The 12,242-nt window shown below is 44.9% G+C and overlaps 1 pseudogene; it reads left to right on the top strand.

The window, feature by feature from the left end:
- Positions 1 to 602, top strand: part of LOC107136958 — a 5,689-nt pseudogene extending 5,087 nt beyond the window's left edge.
- The last annotated feature ends 11,640 nt before the right edge of the window (positions 603 to 12,242 follow it).

The following is a 12,242-nucleotide window of genomic DNA, read 5'->3' on the forward strand; positions in this document are numbered from 1 at the left end:
GAGCATGTACCTGCCACCTTCCACCATGAGCTTAAGTTACCACAAACACTCCTGGTATTACTTGGGGTGCCCGTCACCCTACTCCTAGTCTCTAGGTCTTGGCTCCTGGCTCTTGTATCCAATGTCACCCTCCTTGTTATCCTATGGTTGCTGGCCAGAGAGCTTTGGAGGTAGTACATGGTCATGTGTTTGCAGACAATCTTGCTGACATCACCTAATCCTACTTGAGGGCCCGTAGTTCCTGCTTCTGGGTGGCTGAGTCTGGGGGGCAGGTGGCAGGCATAGTGGGTGCTCTGCCAGTGAAGGACGCCCACTCAGGAAGGAAGCAACTGCAGCTGTTTCACCCCTTTGTGGCCTTGGAGCACTGAGGTGAAGGACTAGGAAAAGCCCTGGTCATGACTGTCCTCCAGTTTGCAAGGGCTCAGGGTTACAGTGAGGTTGTCCTTAATACTAGCATAATACATCCGGCTGCTCTGACCCTCTACCAGCGCATGGGCTTCCAGAAGATAAGAGTATTTCCTGATAAAATCTCTAAACTATTGGACATTCCTACAATTCGTTTAATGTATTCCTTCCCATCTGCTCAGGAAGGAGGCCTATGAGCTACTGTCTTGTGTATTAGGATCTGTATGACAATCCTGTAGCACAAGCAAACCCTGGCATTTTGCTGGAACAAATGATGAAATCTCATTGCGGGTACACATCTGAGTCCAGCATGTTTGATGGCAAGGTGTGGATATGGGAGCTTCTTTCCATTCAGTGCTTCTAGGTGACAGTGATTCATGTGGTTCCTATAGATTCACCATAGTAATGTTGCATTAATAAAAGGCCAAACAATAATACACACACACACACATTACTTATAAGTCTATGGGCCAGTCGTTGTTCCTGGTCTCTGCTGGGAAGCTCTCTAGGTCTCATGATACCTATGGAGATGTTCTGGATTGATTGCAGTGCCCCAAACATGTATGTAATTTTGTCCCAGCGGGCCAGCTCAGGCAGGGTTCAAAGTCACTGAAGAGCAGCCAACAATGTAAAGGAGAAAGGAACAAAGACTTCTCCATGTCCTCACAGGGCTCACTTGTGGACACATCCCAGACTCTGGGGAGAAATGGAGCTGGCTCAGAAATGGAGGAGCTGCAGAGTCCAGAGCAGAGGGGCACAATGTGGCTCTATGGGAAGAATTTGGCAGCAATGCACTCACTGTAGTTCCCTGTCCCAGCAGAGGGGTGGGGAGGTGGCTGTGGATGGAGGGGGATGTTTCCCTCCTGGTGCTGCCAGGGCCCAATCCAATGGGCCAGGCTCACTGAGGGGACATCGTGGGTAGAGCCCTCCTGTGGGTTTTGGAGGAGGACATGGACAGATGAGTGTCCCCAAATTATCCTGGAATAGCACTCAGCCTGGTCCCAGACTCTGTCCCAGGTGTTCGCAAACTCCAGATTTGAGCCTCAGGAAACATACCTCCGGTAGAAGGGAGAGTTAGGACATGAGCCAGTGCTGATGTTCACAGGATTGTCATGCTTTCCCAGCTGCTTGAGCTGTGACTCTGGCATGTTCCTGGGGTCCTGGAGTCACATACTTCTCACTTAAAGTGGTCCCTCAAGGCAGGCCCTGTGTGACAGGGAGGAGGCCCTGCAGGCTCTCCCTGCTCTGGTGCCATCAGCTCTTCTTGCCCAACGAGGTCAGTGCCTAAAGGAGCAGTTCCCAGTGGCAGAGGACTGGGAAACAAAAGGAGAGGTCCTCAGTGGTCCCTGTGCTTTGATAGTTCTTTCAATAGCAGGGAAACTCTGGACTCATCCCAGTCAGAGATGGTCACACCCTGCTGGGGCTTAAAGGCCAGAGGGACAGGAGGCCAAGGAAGGTGCCAGGATTAAAGTACTGTGATGATAAGGAGATGGAGGAGTCCAGGGTACTGGGGAAGGCCGTCCCAACAATGTGGAGGCTTCCCTAGGGGCTGAGAGACTCAGAGCCTAGAATCAGCTTGCCTTCCTCCTTCCCTGCCCCTGACCTCAGTTCCCAAACAGCCAGCTGCTCTAGTTAGCTCCAAAAGGAGCTCTCATTCTGCTAGAGGTCTTTGAGCACAATATTCCCTTGGCCTGGAACATTCTTAACCCTTCACACACCCATACCTCTGTTTGCTCAGTACCGCTGCTTTCAAGTAATGGACAGGGTTGACTGCCTTGGAAAGGTAATTCTGACCAGGGAGGAAGCCCTTTACCTTTTGTGTTCTGGCCCTCCTTGCTCCTAAAGGTGGCATCCCCTAACCAGCTTCCCTGTTTCCTGGATGCCTGTTGAAAACAAGAGTAGACAAAAGTCCCTCACGTCCTCAGAACCGGTGTTTGTGCCTTGGAGAGGCTTTTCATGGTCAGGATTGGGCTGAGGGGAATAGGGAGATAGAGCAGAGCCTCAGACTGTAGCACTCTACAAGATAATCAGAAACACTGCCACAAGGCCTGAGAGAAATCTGCAAATCCAAAAGAGGTTGTGCAGTCAGCTTAGGTTGTGGCTAGCATTATGGAGAAGGGACAATGGGAAGCAATGACTGCTGGAGCATAAGGACCCTCTTGGACTGATGGGAATGTTTTGAGATTTGATAAAGATGGCAGTGGTAGAAAATCACGAATGCTAACAAATCTTGGAAACTTTTACACTCTTATATGGCTTAATTTTATTAGATTTCATCCAAAATAGTAAAAGAGTTTGGATGAGTCAAGACTCTCAAGAGGCAGATAACAGTTAGAGGGAGCAATGATGTTAAGGGGTTTTCTTAGGGAGAGAGTTGCTGTTGTGCTTAGTGTCAGTGGGTTCTGCCACTTTGACCCCAATTCACATGTTAGGCAAAGGAGTCAGAGAGGTGAAGACAGACTAGATGTGGAACTAGGATTTGACCCCTAGTCTGTTTGACTCCAAAATCCGTGCTTCCATCCATAGGCAGCCTTAGCTTTACAGCCAATCTGGTTATGGGGAACCTAAAGAATACACATTTATAGCCTACCTGTGGGACAAAACATTGCAACTCCAAATAGGAATTCTGGGAAAGGCCTTTGCAAAGGAAGAAGGGATTTTGAACATGAAACTTAGTAGTTTTTCACTCTAAATTTGTATCTGGGTTGGATCCTCAGTATCATAAAAAGAAAATAAATAAAATAAAGGTATTGTATCCATCGAAAAATAAGAATACTTTTTAAAAATGAACCCCACTATTATGTGTAACTATAATCCACAAAAAACACTTTAAAAAAAGATTCTGAGGAAATGAGTGTTATACTAGATAACTCCCAGGGCTGGGTTGTTCCCTTGCCCTGTTCCCTTATATAGGCTTCATTGACAGCCACTCATTGCCACAAGCAAGATCTTGATCATAACAGTTTGCATCTAGGCCACACACATGCCCCTTACTGATTCACGCTGACATGACCTGCAGCAAATGCCCACTTGGGAATGCCCACACTACTAATAGCTGCCCTGCCTTCACCCCAAAACTGTACCTGTCATCTCCCTGTCTTCATCAACTAGCTGAGAAAAAAAATGTCTCCACATGGCACCAGGGAAGCAAGGTCAGCCAAGGTCTGAGCAGACATGCTGTTTGTGCCACTTTGGGGGCCTTTGGAAGCTCCCAATCCTATAATTCGGTGGCGGGGGTCCCTTGGATTTTGGCTTTAACCTCCCACCCAGAGCACTGAAGCTAAGGGTTGGACTGAAAGGAGCAAAGAAGGACAAACACTGCAATCTGTTCTCTTTACACAGAATGTGAATGTGCTTAATGTCTCTGAACTGGGAAACTAAAACTGCTGACAATGGCAAATTGAGTGCTCCCTACATTCTACACTTATCAGAAGAGGAACTGATTTTCACAGCTTAATGACCCCCACATCTTACTGTGGATGCTGTTGTCATAATCTAAGCTGCCAACTCTAAATGACCATGCATATAGGGAGACTGGGAACATGGACAGTCCCTAAACCTCTTGTCTTCCACTTTGACTTAGGTTTCTGACTGGTTGATATCACAGACTCTCACTAGAAGCACTCACTGCACCCTGGAATCTTCTGCTCTGCTCTTCTGTGTCTTAAACTTTGGCTTAGCATATAAGTACTTAAAGTCTAAGTGTTTAAAGGTACTGAAAAGAATGTAACCAGGAGCGATGTAATCATTGTCCCCATGGAAATTGTTCACCTCCAGTTCTGACCACAAGTCAAACACCTGGAAAATCGACAGCTTCCATTGGGGGCCCTTGGTTCCAGCTGAGAGCCCCAGCACCTACTTTTCCATGTGGATGTGGCAGGCAACACCCACAGGCAACTACTTATCATTTTCTATGTCTGCCTACTGCCTAGTGTCCTCTTAGACCCTCTTGCTATAATCCTGGTGATCATTTATCACCCCTTCTTCCTGCTCATCCCAATTTGAATCACTCTGTGTCCTGCCATATCTGTGCCCCCCCCCCCCAAAAAAAATGTACTTCCAAGTGGCCCAGGTCTCACTGTCTTGTTCACATCAATGTGGTCTAAGCCACCACTATGTCTTCTGGGCCTCTGTGGGCCCAGATGGCTCCTTAGATAACACCAACCAAACCTCCCCATTCACGCCACACAGATGGAGGGTAGCGGGCAAAGCAAGGCTTCAAGCAAGTTAGAAACAAGCACCCCTCCTTGGCCAGACTCAGGTCTAAATCTGGGCTCTGGACTTGGCAATATAGGCATGCTGGATTTAGTTCACACTATTCAAAAATCAAAGGCTTTGGGATTTTGTGAGCAACTTGCACACCTGTACCTGGTGGCCTGTTTCTATTTCAGAGGCTGCACTTGTTTCTTGGGGGGAATATGCTACTATTTCAACCTCTCTGGATATATTCTCCACATACAACCCAAGAGAAACATACTCCAGCACACACACAATGTGGATGGATCTGCTGTCTGCTTTGCAGGGACACCTATAGAGCAGCAGCTGCAGCAGGAGTTTTGCAGAATGAATGGCACATACGGATGGATCATTTTGCTCCCAAGATAAAAGCATACATATGGCTGGATCCTCCTGAAGTAGAGTTCATGCTGCATCAGCTGTGTGTGGGCCTGCATGCCCAGGTCCCTGTGGCTCTCAGCCATTTTCTCCTGGGCAGGCAGGTCTCCATGTCTCCCTGAGAGCTTTACCTTTGTTTTGCCTCAGGACCTCACCTCTGTACCCTCAGTTTGAGAACCTCCAGTCATGGTCTGTGCAGGCCCACTTGCTAGGATTGACCCAAGATTCTTCCTTGAGAACCTGCATTATCCTCTGTCCCAAAGACCACCCATCTGCCTCCACCTCCCAGTCCTTGTCACAGCTGTGAGGCCACAGCTGTCCCCCAGAACCCATGCTCTTGAGGTGTGTTTTCAACATAAAAGCCCACAGTAGCCACGTCTCTGCTCATCCCAGGTCCCCTTTGGCCCCTGGCCCACAATAAACATGCGTGAAATACCGTATCCAAGACTGGCTTCTAATGTCATCCTGCTCAGGAAGCCATGGGAGGAGAATGCCTGGGATGTGAGTGGTCTGCAAGGTTAAGGCTCATGGCAACTTTTGTGCTGAGTTCGGATGTTTCCCTTCCAAAGAGGAGAAAGGCATTTATGCTTTGGATTTGCATTTGCATGTCTTAGGGAGGTACATCCTGAGCTAAAATATGCAGGAAGTCTGCTGACTCCAGCCCTGAGCAAACACCACAGTATGTGCCCATGGCCAGGAGCCTGTCAGCTGAATGTGGTCAGTACTGCTGTCTGCTTTGCAGGGACACCTGTAGAGCAGCAGCTGCAGCAGGAGCTTTGCAGAATGAATGAAGAAGAGGAGGGGCCAGGGAGGTGAGTGTGGGGACTGCCAAGGATCTATTTTACCTGGACAAGGAAATGGTGGGCAGCGAGAAGCCCAGCTGTGAAGCACCTTGTAGCTGAGCCAGGGGTTGTGCAATGTTGCCTATCCCAAGGGAACTCAGGGTGAGAGGCATAGAATCCAGGCTACTAGTAAGTGTGAGCAGGGATCAAATGTGATGGATGAGAGATACTATGGCTTTAAGCAAATAGGAAGAGGGTGGCAGGTGTCCCATAAAAGCAGAACACTCAGCCATTCCAGATCTTTCTTCCCCTGCGGATCTCTTACACAGAGCTAACAAAGGTGAGTAGACTTGGAATACCCTCTCCGTCACAAGCCAGATCCAACATCCTGGAGTTTATGATCAGCAAGTGTCCAGAAGCCATACAATGAGATGGGTAACTAGCACTATCCCCAGAGGTAGGAAGGGTGCTAAACAGTGTCTCCTGGAAGCCAGTCACAGTCTGAGGGCTGAGACCACCCTGGACCCTGTGGTTCTGAGAACATGGGTATAAGATCAGAGTTCTCAGCATGCGCCTAGTCCCAACCCTAGGACAGGATGTAAAGGCCAGTCCTTTGCCTTCTTAGCAGCCTAAACCTTTACAAACAGACAAGAGGCTTTGCTGAAATTTGTGCTTAGGAACACGGATTCCTTCAATATGGATGCTGAAGAGCATCTGAAAGACTGGGAAAATACAGTTTCACTGCCACAGGGAGCCATCCTCATGTACCAAGCGCTCAGAGAGCCCACAATGGGGCAATGAGGGTGGCGGGGAAGGGACTGGATACATCATGGCTTTATTTAAGTTATTCTACTGAATCCTGAGAACAACACTAGAAGGCAGGTATTATTTTGCAATGTTTTACTGAGGAAGACACACAGGCTCAGAGAGCTTTAGGGACATACCCAAGGCCTCACTTCTAGAGAGAGAGAACCCAGGGTTCCATCAGGTATCACAAGGCACACACTTCAGCAGGGTCTCCCCGGTTCCTGGGAGGCCTGTTGCCTGGGGGACACTCATGTGGCTTCCTGTCTGTTTCCAGAGTTGCCAGGAAGGTTTGCAGACAGGTCTAGCTGTGTCTCCTGGACCTTGAGATTGTAGATACAGAGTCTCCCCATGGCTCCTAGTCACATCCACAACACCAGGAGAATGATAATGAAAGTTTCCTGACCCTGTTCTCCAGAGGGATGATTGAGCACTCACTGCCACCTTCTGCTACAACATGTGTGTCACCAAATCCTCCTGCTCTTATTCAGGTTGCCCTTCACCCTAATCCTAGTCACTGGCTTTTTTTTTTTTCTCTTGGAAGCTGTGTATGAACTACTGGATTTGTTTGAGCCACCATAAGGCAGGGAGGCTGCTTTTCTGGGAACTCCCAGGTGAAATTCCTTGGTTTTTTGAGAAAGCCCAGATCATGCTGGCAGACAGCCAAAACTCAGAGCCCTAGTTTCAAATGCAGCCACCAGAGATAGGCATAACCTGTCAAGCCCAAACAACTATTTTCCCCACTCTTATCCTGTTTTCCTGAAGAAGCCTGCCCACTGAAACCCTTTGATGTCTTCTATTATAAATAAAGCATTTGTTGGCTGTTTTGCTTTGTTAGGATTACACCCATCAGGTCTATCCAACCCGTTATGCCCCTGCTTTTGGACATATAATTCTTGTTTTCTGTCTTTATGTCTTTTTAACATTTTTTAATTAAAAAAAGCATGCCTTCATTTAATTTGTTCCATTTTTATGTGGTGCTGAAGATTGAAGCCAGTGTCTCACTCATGCTAAGCAAGCACTCTCCCACTGGGCTACAGTCCCAGCTCCTGTCTTTATTTCTTAATATTACATTCATAGCTTTTATTTCCAGCCTGCTTACACCTCTGATGGTTACCCACTCCCTCCTCATGCAGGATGTGGACAGAATTTCTTGACCATCTTGTCTACTTTCATCCTCCTCATGTTCTTGTGGCTCCTTGCTATAGATCACTGCAAGTCACATTTGGCCATGGGCATGTGTTTTTGCACAGACCTGGTTGACATCACCCAATCCTAAATCAGTGTGTGTGGCTCCTGCTACTGGATGGCTGACTCTGAGGGGTAGGTGGTGGGCACAGTGAGTGCTCTCCCAGTGGCAGGCTCCCACCCCTTATGGAAGAAGCAATTGCAGTTGCTTTGCCCCTCAGTGGTCATGGAACACTGAAGTAAGGTGATCGCAAAAGCCCTTGTCAGGATTATTCTCCAGTTCGTCTCGTTCAGGGCTACAGTGAAGTTGATCTTGAGGCTGCCATGGTTCAATATGGTGCTGTGGGCCCCTACCAGAATATGCACTTCCAGAAACAGGCCAGTCTTTCTTTGGCAAGGTTTGGAAGATAGGAGCTATACTTAAATTTCACTTACTATGAAGCATATGGAAAAACAACAACTCCCAAGGAGAAAGGGAGTATAATTGGCTCTGAATTTGTTGCAATTTTCCTTATCTACAACCAGCCCCCTGGCTGCCCAAGGTCTCTCTCCAACCATAATCAACACTATTCTGCTAGGACTCAGCCCCTCTACACTATAAAACTCAAACCATTATTTTAGTCAGTTGCCATTTTCGCTTATGAAAATTTGCCCCTTTACTGCTTAATAATGCATTGCTGATTCATTGAGATCTGCCTCATATTTAGTTCTATATTCTTTTTCATTTGGTGCCAAAACCCGGGATGGGGTTTCGGTGCTCCTTACTCCTCCCTGTCCTACTGAACCTCTACTGTATTTTCATATTTCCCTCCCATTTCTTTCTCTTTCTCTTTCCATGTATTACTCAAATACCTCCAGATCAGAGGCAGATTTTTGCCATTTTTCTTCAGCATGCAACAGTGACCATCTTCTTTAGAGAGGTAAGATCACTTCCAGTCTCCAGAGAGGTGCCTTGCCCAAGACCCTCCACCTTTTGGCTCATCGGGACCTCAGGGTCCCCCCACCATTAAGGTTGTATAAGGGGATGCCTCCTCATTCTCTGGTGAAAGTCTTTCCAGTGACAGGAGACATTAAAGGACACTTTGATCTTGACCCGCCACCCCAGTCCATCCTCTACAACAGGGGAGCTACCCGGTCTATTCCAGGGGACTCCCCCTTAGGTTGTCTTATAAATAATTTTAAGACCCTCCACTTCCAAACTCACCTCAAACTAACACCTCATTAGGCTTAGTACACAGATCTGGCTACAGTCTAAATTAGACAAGTTAAGTTAATGGCCTGAATTTGGAATTTGGGATCAAAAATCCTCCAAGGGAGATGGGTATGTGGCTCTGTAGTAGAAACACTTATCTGGCATGTGTGAGGCCCTGGGTTTGATTATCAGCACTGCATATAAACAAATAAAATAAAGTTCCATCAACTTTTAAAAAAATATTTAAAAAAAAAATCTTCCAAGACTTAGACAATTTATTCCAATGAAATGGCAAATGGCCTGAGGTTCCTTACCTCCAAGCTTTCTTTTATCTTCACTCAAGGACCTCATTATGTGCTGGGAGCCATTAGCCAAGTAGGTATGACAATTTCCTTGCCAGCATACCCCATGTTGCTTAGTGGAAGGACTCGTGGAAATAGGACATTTTGCAGTGACATTGCAGTTAGGTGACCTTGCTCAAGGACCAGGGCGGATCCGGGATTAGGGTGTTCCCGGTTTAGGATAATCGGGTTTAGGGTGTTCCAGGTTTAAGATTATTCCTGCTGGGAATAGGGCGTATCCTGCTGCCTGAGTTCCCCTTGAGTTCTCACGGGATTCAGACAGTATTTTTTTGGGAGATAGAAGCCCAGTGGAGAGGGATTTGGGCAGAGAACGTGGATTTCCCCAGAACGTGATTGTAGACGGCTGGTGTGAGTTCGGGAATAAAGAGTTGCTGTTTGAATCTACAAGCTGTGTGGTGGCTCGTGATTGTGTGCCCAGCCAGACTGCGGCATTTGTGCCCACCTTGCTCTGCTCTACTAGTAATTCTCCATATCTCCTCACTTCATCAACTCCTAACTCAGGTCCTGATCCCCAGCCCTCTTCATTTACTGCCCCCCAAATAACAGATGAACCTCCACCAAAAGTAAGAAAAAAGGGGAAAAAAATCCAAACCACTTACAGCTTGGCTGGCTATTTTATCTGCTTTCATTCTACCAGCTTGCTTTCTTAACAAGTTCTTTCCTAATGGTACAGAACAAGAAGAAAAATGGAATGATTTCATATATACAAATTTTCTTTTCCTTGAGAATCTTTAGTATAAAGATTTCAGTGCTCTCTCATTCTTTCAGTATCTGAACTGACTCTAATCTAAGCTAGAAGTAAACTCTGATAAAGATGTTCTAAATGCTCTTTTACTCCTGTACTATAGCTGTGTATTTAGAAATCATGTTTTGTAAAAATCCTATATTTTTGAGCTCATAATTTTATGGTAAATTCATATTTGATCTTGTGCACCTAAATTAAGGTATTTTTCTCATCCGTTTTGTTTTATCTAACTATAGAAGTTTTATACTTTGTTTTTGTTCAGAGGCCAATTTTTCAAGGGTTGACTCTCAATGACATTGAAAAATCTCCTTTTACTAAATCCTAAAAGGGACATAAATATATTGATGTTGGGCCTAAGGCTTATTTTGAAGACAAATAGCCAGATATCTGAATCTTTGATTTCAATGTCCCACATGGCTATTAGATTTTATACCTGGAATTTCCAACTGTATAGGCCTGCTACATATTTAAATCATAATGTAAAAGTCTGATAGCCTCGATTTTTATTTCTAACAGATCAAATCTAATAGAGGTTTTAATAAACACCTGTAACATTGACTCCTACCTGTGGAGCTCCCCTTACAAAAAAGATAGAAAATCTTTGTTTCTTGTTCATTTTGTGTATCTGTCTATGTATGTATACAATATTGTTGTGTCTACATATGTGTTTGTGTTCCTCTATCATGTACATGGTATCAACATTGGCATATAGATAAATGAGCAATCAAAAATTTAAATTTAAATAAAAAATGGATCCAAATATCTTTTAGTGTATGTGATTTAAAAAGGAAGTTCAATTTAAATTAGGCAAACAGATGAGAGTAAAGATGTCTTTAAAATTACTAATGCACATGTTTTTCTAGGTGGTCAGACAATTAACAGAGTATTAGTTTCCTTAAAATATCTAAAATGTAACATGGATTGTTTCTAGGATTTCTCTTCAACAAGGAAGAGATAGCTACTACTGTTAACTGTACTTGGCTGATATCTTGATTTTTACCGTTAAAATGAATAAATTAGATTTAACATCAACATCAATGGGATTCATTATAAATGTGTTTGTTAGAGGATATATCTGATTAATTTACAAAGTTAAAAGTGCTAAAATATCAACTTTTATGAAAAAGAGTTTAAGATTGCTTTCTTTCTGGGTCTTCATTAAAAGCAAGACAATTGAGGGTTAAAATTCTACTTTCATGGACTACAAGGATTAAAAAAGAAAAAAGAAACCCTCAATAATGATAAAACATTGTTGTTTTATTTGGACCCAAGAAGCCTTCAGTATTCTGACTCAAATTTTAAGCCTTCTCAAGGATAACACTCCCACAATTCTGACTCTAGGAATAATGCCAACAAGGGGGGGGGGGCAGGGGAAGGAGACTCTGAACCAGCTGCAGTGGTTCCCACTCTACCATCTGCCCATATTCTTCACTATCCAAGATGAGGAAAATTTGTATGTGCAAGTTTATCTATTTTAAAGGTTCCTGCCTATCAGCCCTGGTTTTGGTGATTCTCTTGTCTGTTTTCTGTACCTGTTACTGGCCATTTAAGACATGGGCCATGTTACATTGATCTTAAAAGAATCTTGGCTGAATGGGCCACCTATAGACATGGTGAAGGAGATGCTGATCCATCTTGGATGATGGCACTAAAGAAGTTAAGAAGCTGCTCACAAGTACCCAAGAGAATGATGTTTCACTCTAACATTCTCTGGACTTTAAATGGTTTTCTGGATAATTATACAATCTTACAGTTAGAATTTGTCTGTCAAGGGTAAAGGATATAGAAGATTCTGTATGTGAAGATATTTATGCAGTTATATGATAAGGAGTCTGAACAGTCAAGAACTAAGTTGAAAGAACCAAAGGCACTGCCTCTGTTATACCAGGATAGAAGCTAAGAAGCTGCTCACCAAAAGAAAGTGTTACAAAAGAGTTAAGTCATTTCAACCCAGAGGTGGCCCTATTAGCACTGTGTCTTAGCCTGGCTCCACCCAACTGAAGACCACCTCACTGGGGCCTCCTTCATTAAATATTAATATGCCTAGTATAAGGAAAAGGCCCAAAAGGAGAATTTAGGCACAATTAATGTTGGTGAACTCAACTTAGAGTTGATGACATTATCATAAAGATAAGGGGGACAAGACAGGC

This window comes from Marmota marmota, unplaced genomic scaffold (genome assembly GCF_001458135.2).
Source record: "Marmota marmota marmota unplaced genomic scaffold, marMar, whole genome shotgun sequence".
In the NCBI taxonomy this organism is placed as follows: domain Eukaryota; kingdom Metazoa; phylum Chordata; class Mammalia; order Rodentia; family Sciuridae; genus Marmota; species Marmota marmota.